This window comes from Brassica oleracea, chromosome C4 (genome assembly GCF_000695525.1).
Source record: "Brassica oleracea var. oleracea cultivar TO1000 chromosome C4, BOL, whole genome shotgun sequence".
Lineage (NCBI taxonomy): Eukaryota > Viridiplantae > Streptophyta > Magnoliopsida > Brassicales > Brassicaceae > Brassica > Brassica oleracea.
In genome coordinates this window covers 30,412,856-30,427,434 of record NC_027751.1, presented here as the reverse complement: position 1 = coordinate 30,427,434, position 14,579 = coordinate 30,412,856, and positions in this window count along the sequence as shown.

The window sequence follows — 14,579 nt, the reverse complement described above, 5'->3', positions numbered from 1 at the left end:
CCCCTTAATAGCATCTTCAAAAGTTAGACGACCCCATGTTTTGCAAACATCCAATTTATCCACAATCCTCAAGATGAACTGGTCTAAAAGTCCACTATCCTTTGGCTTTCCTCTGATAATCCGACCAAGGAAGAACAAAACAGCCATCTTCAATCTATCAATACACGGCTTCATCGCCAACAACTTCTGCTTCACATCTTTTATAGTGATCTTCTCTCTATCGCTGAAGTGAGCATCAACAAACTAGTAACTTCCCAACTTCAAATGTCTCTTCGGATATTCATGGCAATCTAAGGCAGAAATGAGGGCATGCTCTCTCATGGAATAACGGATGGGCACACCATTAACCCCAAACCATGCTATATCCTCTTCTTCAATACGAATGGTCCTCAAGAGTAATATCCACATCCCCATCAGCTTCAGGTTCGGCTCTTCTGGCATGTGGAAAAAATGATGAAACTGAGGGTGTTCTGTGAACCAGTTCACCTCGGGCTTGAGCTCCTTGATGACTTCCACAGTCTTGGTCACGAAACATTTGGTTTGTATCTTGCAAATTTTCGTGAACTGAGAGTTTTTGAAGTACATCTCAAGAGGTTGCATTGGTTGTCTTTCCTGAAATCACATACATTTTTATTAGTCATCAAACATTAACCACATTTCTTACATGAATATAAAACGCATACTTGAGATGATGCAGACATTCCCTCACTTTCTGACCCATTGAGACTGAGAGCGATTGCACTGTCGGTTCTGGAACTGGGATTTCATTTGGGAGCTCTTCTACAATCAGTTTACTAGCGCTCACAGATTGACGCGTATTGCTTTTGGTCTTGCCCTTGCCCTTGCCCTTCCTCTTACCATTCTTCGTTACCATCCTCTACAAACATATTCAAACGCAATAACTCAGTTATATACACCATATTCACAAAACTCACATAAAAATGGAAAAATTTAATTTAATTTAATCTCGAAGTCCAAAATGCAAACCAAATCAAACAACATAACAATTACAAACCTGATTCGTACATAAATTTTCTATTATTTAAAGTTATTGTTTTAACACAACATCTTAACCATTATACAACTTAACTACTCAAAAAACCACAAAATCGCAACCCATTAGAGTTCCAATTCTCATTCTACCATGATAGCTTCATATCTAAGATTTCACCAACATTTCCCTCAATTTATTACCCATTATATCTTTTTCCCAGACCCTATTTAAGATTCATCTACAACATACAATTTTTCTCCAAATTTTGTTTGACTTAATTTCATTATCAAACATTACCAACCCACAAAATCAAGAAGTATCACTTACGGAGATGTAAGAAAGTTAGGAGAAAGGTGAAGAATGTTGATGGAGGCTTGATTGAGGTTCGATTTTGAAGGAAACCGATGAGAAATCGATGAAGAGGCGTCGCCGTTTCTGTCGTCGAGAAAGAGAGCGTCGACTTGACTTGGAGAAGAAAATGAGAGCTATAAAACGGCGTCGTTTAGGTATTAGGTTAAATTTATGGGTTTAACCCGGTTAGGTTTGTGTCGAGATTGAATACTTAGGTTGGATCTTGTAATAACTCTATTTCCAGGGTAGATAGGTATTTAATTCGGTTTTATATTTAAAAATAATTAAATAATTATTATTATTTTAATAAGAGTTTTTAAAGAGTGACAGGGGCATCTGAGAATAAAGTCCGAATTAAATGAATATCAACGGTGTGTGTGTGTCGGGTGGGGGTTGAGCAGCGTTGCGTGCCTCGTTTTAGTGGGTCACAGGTTTCTCCGGTTCATCTGTCGGCACCGACACCTCTCTAACTATTCTTCTGTTTTGTTTTTGTAGTTTTACACTTATTTTTATTTGCTTTTTCTTTCCACTTCAAACCTTTTTCAGTTTCTTTTCTTTAAAAGTAAAGAAACTTTTGACTAATTTTCTATCTTGTAACGTTTTTCATAACAACCAAGTTACCGAAAAAAAATCTTAACAATACTCTTTTGTTGAGATGTTAATCATCATTTCGTCATATCTTATGGAATTTTATTTTGAACATATTACATATGACGATCTACCGTTTTACAACAACCATAATTAATGTAGCCCACTTCCACTTAGGAAAACGGCGGACAACTCTACAGTCTACAGTCTACATTTAACATAATTACTAGTAACTTCCAAAATATTGCATGTTATAGTAGGCAAAAAAAAATTGACAAAAAAAACAAAGTTGTTGTTTCAAGAGATTGAACTCTAATTAAAGTTGGTATGGAATCACTAAGCATACAAATAAGATGTGAACAGATTAAGTACATGTAGAATCAGTCAAAAAAAAAAGTACATGTAGAATCAGTCAAAAAAAAAAAGTACATGTAGAAATGGCAAAAATAATACTTTTACGGTGAATAGAGTTATTTATCAAAAAAGACTAGAGTGGATATATAACTAGTGCCCCAACGATTTTTTTTTTTAATATCTGGAGTTTGGGGACCGAAGTCCGTAATTTCCTAAAACGCATTATCTAATATTAGTTTCGTCCACGATTAAGAATCACAAGTTGAATTTTACTGTTTGGTAAACTGCGATGAAATATTTGCATTGGTCTCAAATCTAATCTATTAAAACAGGAGTACATGTTATACTTAACCCTGAGTTTTTCTCAAAAATTACTATCTCATGCCACTGCATTTAAAACAAATAATTAATCTAAATTACAACTTTTAGCTAACCGCATTCGATTTGGCTGGATAGTTCACTAACCAAAAACTTAAACTTTACATTTAATATCTTATGCATTGTAGTTATTGAACATTTATTATAACTGATTCTTTTTTTTCAAAAGGTTGCATAGAGATACGATATCCCAATATATATTAAACAAACTGTGGATTTTATTACCTAAAACGTGATTCACTCATAATCTAATTTTCTTAGTTATATATCATCCCTCCAATCAAGCATAATTAATTTGAATCCAACCTTCCAGAATATAATTATCAATGGTTAATGAGTTTAAATCAGAATTGATCAAATGGAAATAACTAATCAAACTTGATTCTCTTTATTCGGTCTTAAAGCAAATTTGAAATAACAATAGGTAGATTAAAATTTGTCATCAGTAACGATCCAGACTTAATTAACACTAGGTAATAACCTGCGCCTTGCGAGGGATGTGATTATTAGTTTCGTTATTTTTAATAAAAACACATTAAATCTTTTTAATCTGGATATCGGTTAGGTTTTAAGTTATTTTTTTTTTCATCTCCTAAAATATAACTATTATTTTAAATTATATTTATTTTTGTTTATTCGGTTAGAATGTTTGATTTTTTGGTTTTTATTTTTTAGTTTTTTCGGTAAAATCCAAAAATTACTATTATTTGTTTATTTCCATGTTATGAATTTTAGATAGTTGTCATGTCGAACTAATGGTTTCATATCATAGTTTGTAAACGGATAATAGTTCAAGAAAAAGAAAAGAAAATTATTAAGACAAATCAGTTCACTACAATTTGGTCAGTAGTGAAATAAGCATTAAGAAAAAAATATTTTAACTTCAAAAAAAAAATAGATACTTCAGTTGTGATAAATACTTAGTCACAAGGTGGTCACATCAAGGTGGACATGTATGTGTATGTAAAGTATATAAAAATAGTTGAAAATATATAAAGATATTGTTAATTAATATTAAATGACATTTTTGTTCAAAATAATACATGAAAAATAAAATTAAAATTAATTAAAAATTAAAAAGGCCTTGACATAAGTGAATTTTTCATATAAAGAAAAATAAATTGTATCCGTAAATAGAGGTGGTCACATATCAAATATCCGGGTATTTGGAGGCATTCACGTCTATTCAATCTCTAAAATTTCAAATTTCAAAATTTTAGATATTAGGATATGACTACAATATAAGATTAACAATGAAACACAAAAGAAAACAAAAATAATTAATAACTGAATGTATTACTAATCATCTTATTTGTGTTAAACATATATTCAGCACGATAATCTAACCCAACAAAAATCTAATAACATTGACCACATTTATAAATAACAATACTTACTAGGCCTGAGATGGATCCGGATATTCGGGAAATTTAGGGTATTCGGATCCGGATCTGTCGGATCCGTCGGATCCGTGGATTTAATATCCGGAACCGGATTCGTGGTTTCTGGATATCCAAATTTCGGATATCCGTCTCGATATTCTATTACCCGCGGATATCCGGATCCGTAAAAATAATTAAAAATATATATTTTTAAAAAAATACTAATTTTTTTTAATATAATACATAAATTAAATATTTATACAAGATTTATAAATATATTTATGTATGTATATAATATTGTAAAAACTAAAATATAATATTGTAAGATTAATTCATGTATAAATATTAATATATCAAATATAAATATTAATGAAATTTTAAAATTTAATGTATTTTAAAAATACGGATCCGCATCCGGATATCCAGACCTAAAAATTAAGATATCCAGATCCAGATTCAGTTTGCATGGATCCAAAATTTTACTATCCGGATTCGGATCCGGACACCCGGATATCCTATTTTCGAAGAGGGATTTCGGATACTTACCAATGGTTTATAGTTTACATTGATTTTACAAGTTAAACAAACACCCGCACGGACGTGCGGGTCAAGCTCTAGTTTTGAAGAGTTATTAGTAGATCTTTGAATTGTAAAAAAACTTAATAAAAGAGTTATTGGCACGTAAATTCTTATGAATTTTGAAAATTTTGAGATTTCATTGTTATTAGTTTTTGGATTTTAAAAATCTTAATAGAATCCTTTGTTTTTTTTTTTTTTTTTTGTTTAACCAGGTGTTGACTTTGCGACCCACCACCTAGGTCCGGCGCCAGTTTTTGTCTGTACCTTTTTACGGACCCTGGACGCGCCTCCCCCTCCACGCGAGTCGAACAGCCGACCTCCCCTCCCCAAGGAGGTAGTACCACTGGACTACGAGGTCCTGGGTTAGAATCCATTGTTATTGGTTTAAATTTTTTTAAAATTCATTCAAAACTCTTGTTATTCAAAAAGTTTAGTTATTATTGATTCTCTAATTCTAACTAAATCTAGTGTTATTGAGAGATAAATTTAATTCAGTTTACTCATAACACTCAATTTTCAAAATATTATACGTATCCCTCTGATTTTCAAAATCCATGTGATTAAAAGAACTAGAAAACAAAATAGTTATACTTACCAAATATTTATTGCACTTTAAATCCAAATTATATGTCTAAAACTATACTTCATTACATTTTATATACTTTTACATTTTTTAACATATAATTATTTATATATATTTTTTTATCATTTTTAAATATAAAATTATATTTGTAAATAATAAATTTTTAAAAATAATAATTTTTAAATAGTTTTGAAAAACATTTGAATTTTTTTTTTAGAAAATGATAAAAATTTGGAACAAAATCGAAAAATATAAAAAAAATCGAATTTAAAAATATATAATTCGAAATTAAAAAAATATTACTTTTATTTTTATTATTTTATTATTTTTATATCTATAAAGAAATGGGTAAAATTGTCTTTTGTCATTTTAATGAAATTTGTTTTGGTCATTTTTCTCTTTGAGTGTTTTTTTGTGACTAACTTAAAAGAAACTATCTAAGAGAATTGTCCAATTTTGTATGTATCACTCTTATTATTTATTAAATTTAAATGAAAAATAAATAATCATGCTATATGATTTATCAAAAAATAAATTATATATTTACTTTACAAAATGAATGATAAAAAAAAGTAATACAAATTCATGAAAGTCTATACCAATATGAAAATGTTATGATCAAATTTCATAAGTCAATTTATATAATTTTTTACAATCCACACAGCTTGTTTAAATCTATCAACTCTTAAAATTCACAAATTATATACAAATTCATCTCCCAATATTCTTCTCAAGATTCATTCCAATCTTAATTGTTTCAAATGAAACCAAAACTTGTAAACTGTAATCGAATCGAAATTCCAAACCAAAATACAAGATTGATAATAATTTTAATCTGATAAGACAGAAATTTCTATACCAAATTACTAAGCCAAATTTATAATTTGAATAGAAATAACCGATCTTACCAGAATTCAAAATAATTAATATTTAATTAAATATATATTATTTTTAAATATACTAAAGTAAAAGTATTATTTAAAATCAATTTTTATTGACGTAAGAAGATTAGTTAGTTATTTTGAAAACTCCAGAACTTTTCTTCTAAACCAATTTAAACACAAACCAAACCGTTATAAAATTTCATTCTAAATGGGTTTAAACCCCAAAAAAGTAACCTGAGTTGAACTAAATTGATTAAACCATAAGTGTTCCCCTAGATGTAGTTAGAAGTTTGACATTCGACTAAACACATATTAAGAAACTTTGAAGATGAACGGTAGAAAATATTAAGAAGATATCAATCTATGATTCTCTGTATATTTAACTTACCTTATACTATCCTCTCTACTCAGTATATATTTGTACATTCTCTATCAATACAATCATCCTTTCCACTCTATATGGTATATATTTGTGCAAAGGGAAATCATCAACGAGATGGTCTTGACTACAATGAAACCTTCAGTTCAGTCATCAAAGCAGTTACTATACGTCTTGCCCAACTCCTGGCCACTCAGACAGCTTGATGTCAATCAAGCATTTCTACAAGGAACTCTATGAGATGAAGTGTACATGGAGCAGCTACCCGGTTTTGTTGATCATGATCGTCCCACACATGTGTTGCTGGCTTAAAAAGGCAATATATGGCCTTAAACAAGCCCCTAGAGCTTGGTACCTTGAGCTCAAAACCTAGCTTACTTCCTCAGGTTTTCAGAACATCTATGCCGATGATTCACTCTTTGTTTACTCTGTCGGAAACATACTAGTTTATATACCAGTTTACGTCGATGATATCATTGTTACAGGCAACAATGATGCAGCCATAAACAGAGTAATTGCTGAACTTGGGAGTCGCTTCTCTCTCAAGGATTAAGGTGAAGTAGATTACTTCTTGGGCATTGAGGTTACGGCATTGAGGTTACGAGAACACCTCAAGGTTTACATCTTATGCAGAATACATACATTCTTGACTTTCTTGCTAAGACAAATATGCTTGGTGCTAAGTTTGTTGCCACGCCAATGCAAACAACACCTAAGTTGTCTCTCACCTCTGGAACGCTTATTCAAAATGTCACTCAAACCGAATGGTTGTTGGGAGCTTACAGTACCCTGCTTTCACTCGTCCTGACTTTTTTTTGCGGTGAATAAGCTGTCTCAGTTCATGCACTCTCCAACGGATGAGCACTGTCAAGCAGCAAAACGAGTTTTACGCTATTTAGCGGGAACTACTACTCATGGAGTCTTCCTTCGACGGCAAAACAACTTGAGTCTCCATGCCTTTTCAGATTCGGATTGGACAGGTGATGCTGATGACTATGTTTCTACCAATGCGTATGTGATCTACTTAGGAAACCAACCCATCTCCTGGTCCACTAAGAAGCATACTGGAGTTGCTCGATCCTCAACTGAAGCCGAATATCGCGCCATTGCCAATGCTGCCTCGGAAGTTCATTGGATCTGTAGTATTCTCACGGAGCTGCAAATCAAGATGAATTTACCACTAGTCGTTTATTGTGACAACAAAGGAGCCACTTACTTGAGTGCCAATCCAGTTTTCCATTCGCGTATGAAACATCTAGCCTTGGATTATCATTACATTAGAGGTCAAATGCAGTCTGGTATTCTGCGTGTCACATATGTCTCAGCCAAAGATCAGCTTGCCAATGCATTAACCAAACCGTTACCTTGTCTTGGCTTCAATATTGTATGTTCCAAGATTGGAGTACGAGAACTCCCTCCATCTTGAGGGGGTGTATTAAGAAGATATCAATCTATAATTCTCTGTATATTTAACTTACCTTATACTATCCTTTGTACTCAGTATATATTTGTACATTCTCTAACAATACAATCATCCTTTCCACTTTATAGAAAATACTGAAATTAAGACTTGCTGTCAGGACTCCGTAGATCACAGATTCCTTGTCAAAGTTTCTTTCACGTATGTATAGTATAGGGTTTGACTCATAGGCTATTAATCGATTAGTTATCAAATTTTTGACAATCACTACAAGAAAAATGAGTTTTAAAAGCTGACCGGAATAGCGTTTTTTACGATTGTGCTATAGTTGACATACCCGTTAGTTTTAGATAGCGTTTCTATATTTGGAAACGCTATGATAGAGTGGTATATTTGGAAACGGTATGATAACATATGGTTTTATATGTATCACTTGGGTTTTGATAGCAAAACATGATTAAAAACGCTATGTTTAGTTTTTAAATCCCTAAACCCTAAAACAAGTTTTTAAACCCTAAACTCTAAATACAAATTTTAAACTCTATTTTAACATCAAATCTTAAATTTAACTTCAAATGTTAGATATAAACTCAAAAATTAATCATTTCCAAAAATTTATCTCAAATATTAAAATCAATATCCCAATACTCATACATTTATTCTAAACTCCAAATTTTAAATATAAAGTAATTTTAAAAAAAATCTCAACACTAAATAAAAAGTCAAAAATTATTTATTTTTCAAAAATTAATATTAAATCAATACTCAAAACCTTTAATCCTCAAACCCTATGCTCAAACCTTTATTCCAAACTCATACTTTAAATCTAAAATCTAAAGACAAACTTTTCAAACCCTATACTCAAACATTTAAACCTTAAAACTAATTTCATTTACTTATACTCTTTTACTTTAAACCTTTAAACTGTAATTTCATATTACAGTTTAAAAATTTTGGACTTGGACTAATGGTTATATACGAACAACAAGATCTTATTTTGGTTCTAAAGTTAGTGATCCACTAACTGTTTTCTGATTGGTCAATGTAGGGTGACAAAGATCGCTACTTTCAGCCTTTGATAAATGTTGATCCAACGGCCACAGTTAATTAATCAATTTTTCTAATTTATTTTTGCCTCATATGTTTTTTCTTTCCTTTCTATTTTGTTCTTCTTGCCTAAGCCATCAACATATCTCTCCTTCTTTTCTGTATCTCTGCACATCTTTCTTTCTTATTCTCTAAACCACCACCACCACCGTCTCTTCTTATTACTCTTGTTCAAATGGCGGTGGACTCCAAAGAAGGAAGGATGAGATCAGACAACATGGTCGAGATCTTGAAATCCAAGTGTAGGAGAGCTTGCTCAAGAAGTGTCGCGAAGGTCTTCAATCCACACAGAAACTTCAATACGTTGCTTCTCTATTGCTTCTGATTCATCGATCCAGAAACAGGTAGAAACCAATATAGATCTGAAATCGATTTCTAGGGTTTAGAACTGATTAAATCGTTTTTTTTTTTCTTTATTAGTTGGAGAGCTTGCTGTCTATAGTTGGTGGAGTATGGTCAGTGAATAGAAAATCTTGAAGCTTGAGACAAAGGTGCGCGGAGAGGATAGATAAGCCGGAGACGAACTTGACGGTGGTGTATGGGATGAGCTTGGCAGTGGTGAGCCGAAGACGAGCTCGACGACAGTGAGTGGGAAGAGCCATGGTGATTCCGTCGTCGTCTCCGACGTCGAAGGAAAGAAGAGAGAGACGCGAGGGCTTGGTTGTCACAGCGAATGGTGGTTGACGGCGGCAGCGTTAAGAAGCTTGAAAGCGGCCTGGTTTTGTTATTAGGTTTAGTTAGCAAATAAGTTTAGGTCTAAGCTTGGTTTAGTTTTGGTTTATTTTTTTATATGTAAATCGTTTTTAATTTATGAATAATTCAATTTAAAATATTTAAAATATTTTTTTCTATTTTTTTAAATTTTTCAATAATGTAATAATAACAATAAAAACACGCTATTAAAGAATATTTAATTGCATACAAAAAAACGCTATCGTATCGGAAGAAAAGATAGCAGAGCATAAAACTGCTATGTAATGTCCTTTACCTATTATGACGGGCGATGATACAGCGCTTCAAAAACCGTTATAGTATCGTTATATAGTGTTATTCGTCCGCTATTAAAACGCATTTTTCTTGTAGTGAATTTCTCAAAATATTAGTGTCACTTTCAAACGTGCTCTTAACCTTTCATATTGTAAAAATATACCACAATAATGTACCTAATTGCTCAAACACATAATAAGACTATATCAAAACATATGTATAAGCAAAAGAAATGGAAAATATGATAAAGAAAGTATACCTCCTTATTTCTTCAAATGGCTATGTATTACATTTGGAAAGAGAGGAATTGTCGGCTCCATAGATCTACATCAAAGACAGTAAACATTCTTCTTAAGGACATTCATCTCATCCCTTGGGTGAATTTGAGTGGTCTTGACTCCAAACTCTGTCTCATACCATCAGCCAGACACGCTCGGCTCACTTGATTCAACAATCTCACATCAGAAATTGGTTTCAGCATATAATCTAAATTTGACAGACTTTTCTACTGCTTCACACTAGTTTCTCTAGTCTTGGTATCCTATTATTATGTATATTTGGGGTTTCATCTTCGGATTCACATTGTTGTAAAACATCTTTGTAATGGTCTCTCTTTGGGAGGAGAAATAAAAAGTAGGTCAAAAAGTATATTAACTGAAGCTTATGTCAAGAAACCTTGAAAATATTAAAGTTTTCTTGTATTTTGTTTTGGAAAATGTTAAATTAGGTTTTCTTGTGTTGGTTTAGGTCAAGAGTGCAACATACAATTCATCCTCACCCAATATGATATCTACACAATCTTAGAAAAATAATGTTTACATAACTGTTTTAACCGAATATATAGAAAATGTATCCATGCCGACAGATTTGTGAATGATATTTTCATTCGTCTACGAACTCACGACAACATGAATCATCACCACAACGACCAAATATAGATTTATGGAAGATTGTGAAATTCTGTCACTATTTGTAACTATGTGGCCAAAAACGGAAAAAGTTTAAACGACATCAAATGTAGCATAAATAAAAAAATGGCGCCGAAGTTTTCAGTGCTTTCCGTTGTGAATTTTTAATCGGGTCTCTTTTGATTCGTAGTATTAATTTACGCTGTGAATCATAATTTTATTATGAAACGGAGAGAGTTCCTGTGTCCAAGTGTGAGATGGGAAATCAAAAGTATTTCAAGTACAAATCGTGGATATGTAGTTATATTATGTAATTATATATACGGGGATTCAAAACAAAACACGTACTGTGTTTGGATGCATCAATGGGAACAATGTGGTAACGGTAAACTAACATTAAGTTATTAACTAATGAATCATTACGTTGAAAACTATTTAAATACTCTTTAAACGGGTACATGTAATTCATATATATGTCAAATATATGTTTATATGATGCAATTTCAGAAATATCAACACATTAGAGATCATCAAGTACTTTCAGGAACACTGTGGTAAAGTTAAAAGATATTTGAGCTGTTTGAGCTATCACAGTCAGAAATAAATATATAAATAATATTTTTTAACTTAAGGTTAGAATGTTCGACAAATGGGCATCGGCGGCCAATTAAGTTTGAGATTTGGGAACCATCATCCACACAAACATGTTCAATCGTTGAGAAGACCAAATAAACTAATGCAAATTCTGTAAATTGTATATATTGTCTTCTTTTATGTTTAAGTACGTCAAACTTTACATATTACTCATATATCAAATAGTTTTCTCCAGCATAGTTTCAAAGCACTGGCACGAATCCGAATCAATCTTTTATATCTTGTTATGCTGGTATAAAACCCAAGTAGAAGGTTGCAAGCTAGCCCAACTAGCTACTTTTTTCTTTCTTTAACTGACAGTATTTGTATCGACCAGAATAAAAATATAATTACTTTTGGTGTCTTTAGTTCAAATAGCATGTGAAGCATTGCTGACAAACTGCTTTATGACAAAACTTAAGAGGTTCATGAATAATACAAGAATCGGATAAAGAATTGAGTATTCCAAAAAAAAAAGCGGGTGCATGTGTGTGAGTATAGAGCATAGTGAATACATGAACTGATCCGTTGATCGTAGGACTTGTTGGAGTCAGGTCAACATTTTAGAATTTTCATAAATTTTTAAGATAAAATAAAAGTCTGTGTTCTTATTTTTCTTTAAAAAAAAATCATAATGTTCTATATACCAATTAAAACTGGTTATAAAATACGAATACCCTAAATGATCGGTTTCTTTACCTAGAGCATAGGTGTTTACGAATCAAATATCCAAATTTTTAGAAATATTATTGATCTACTCCTTCGCTTAAATAATCAATTATCCGATTTGATTTGATCTATAGCTACCTAAATATTCAGTGTCCAGATATCCAAAAAATATTATATTTTAACGAATATCCGATTTGATTCATATAAGTAAATAAAAATAAAGAAAAATTCAAAATAATATAATAATAATATTTTATTACAAAATTTGAAAAGTTATTTACTTTTTAGAACTCTAATGACTAAATAATCAATTTAATAAAGAAAAATATTGAAAAAATTATATTAAACACTATATATAATTTTCTAAATGTATTTATATATGCATATAGGATCGAAATGAATATCCATTATTAAAAAAATTGTATTTACGATTTATTTCGTTTTTACGAATATTGCATATTAGTATTTAGTTTTCTTAAAATTTTTATATATATCCAAATTTTTTAGTTCGAATAGAAACATATAACAAATTATATCAAAATTTATGGAAAATTTATCCAACCCTAGCTTCTAGTCCTATGTTCCAGAGCGGGTCTGGTTGGAATTTAAGGAGAGATTGGTATGCTTGGGTGAGTCTTTCTCCGAAGAGCAGGATAGCACACTACTAGGAGGACCCACATCCTCACATGATCTAACGTGGAGATTGATCGACACATGTTTGGTGCCTATTCGTTTGAGTTAAAAAATACTCATTTGTCAGGAAGAGAGAACTGATCCCGAGGCAAAACCACGTGATTTGTTGAATGATATATGTATTTCTTTATTCCAAATTGGCGCTTATAATCTTCTTTGTTTCCCTTCTGATAATTACGCTTTAAACCGGTTTATAATTGTAAACATGTACGTGGGACCAAACTCAATCGTATCTTCTCACATATTTTAGACAAATGTGGGTCCTAACGAAAACATGGGCTCTTACTTGCTCGCAAGTCACCCGCGCCTTCACTTGTTCTATGTGCACATGCTAATTGCTAATAAATCGTCCACCGACTAGATACGCATATGGTCTCACTCACATCGTATAATATACGTTATCATATACGGGTCAATTACCGTACAAGAAATGTTTAATTACTAACCACTAGTCCGCCAACTTTTATTATCCCGCTTATTAATACTCTACATTATATGCAGATCATTTGTCACTGATTTGTATTATTACTCTCTTGTGATAGAGGTGACAATTTTATTTATTTAGTATATCATTTTATGTGATGATATGGACACGTCTAAGTGTAACTTTATTGAGTTCGTAGAAAAAAAATCTTTCGAGGAGTTTAGCCTTTTCCAATATTGAGATTTTAAATTTACAATAAATTTGGATGAACAAATGGGCTGCCTCGCGCCGAGGGGTTAGTACCCTGGGGGGTGAGATCCCTCCAGGTTAATCAAAAAAAAAAAAAAAAAAAAAAAAAAAAAAAAAAAAAAAAAATTGGATGAAGACATCTATGTTGTCCTATATATATTCAGGTATAATGCAGTAGTCATACCACATTCATAGATATTTCGTTTCTTAAACTACTTACCTAATTTTTCATACCTATGATATCACTAAAATTATCTTAAGAAGTGATTTATACTCTCTAAAATAAGAGGTCGAGTTGTAGTACTTAGGGATCGAATCCAAAGGGAGCTAAGGCACACAAAAAATCTAATAGTTATATGATTAAACTAAGCTAAAAGGTTTAAAGCAATAAATAAAAAAAAAGCAGTAAATAAAGCAGTAAATAAGTTGAACAAGACAATTGTATAGCTTGGCAGATAGTTGTTTGATGGAAGGATGGTTTGCTAGATCAAGGGTTTCTGTTCAGGAAATCAGGATTATAATGATATAGAGACTAAATCATGATATTATAGAACTCAACGATTAGAATAACCTATCATCTCTCGATTTCTAGATTATCTATTACTAGATCCAAGACCTTCAACTCTCGATGTCGAATCTTAGAAAGCGTCGATCGATGTCTCTATAGGAGCATCCACCGATATGCCTTTCGTCGTGTCGATCGATATCTCATTAGGAGAATCGATCGACACGCTTCTAGTAAGCGTTTAGCGCGGGTTGATTAAATGTTCACTAGGGTTTCTAGATCAACTCTCGTTTGTTTCTATCAATCCTAGCTCAGAGAAGACAAGTCAGATAAAAAACCAAGCTTTCGCTTGTGCTTAATAAATCTATGATCAAGTTCAGGTTAATTACTCAAGAACAAGTAATAAGAACAGACTCAATGATGAATATCACAACTTAGCGATTCTATATTTTGGGCTAATCCCACATAACCTACCGGAACCCTAAACCTAACAGGTGGATCTATTCAGACAT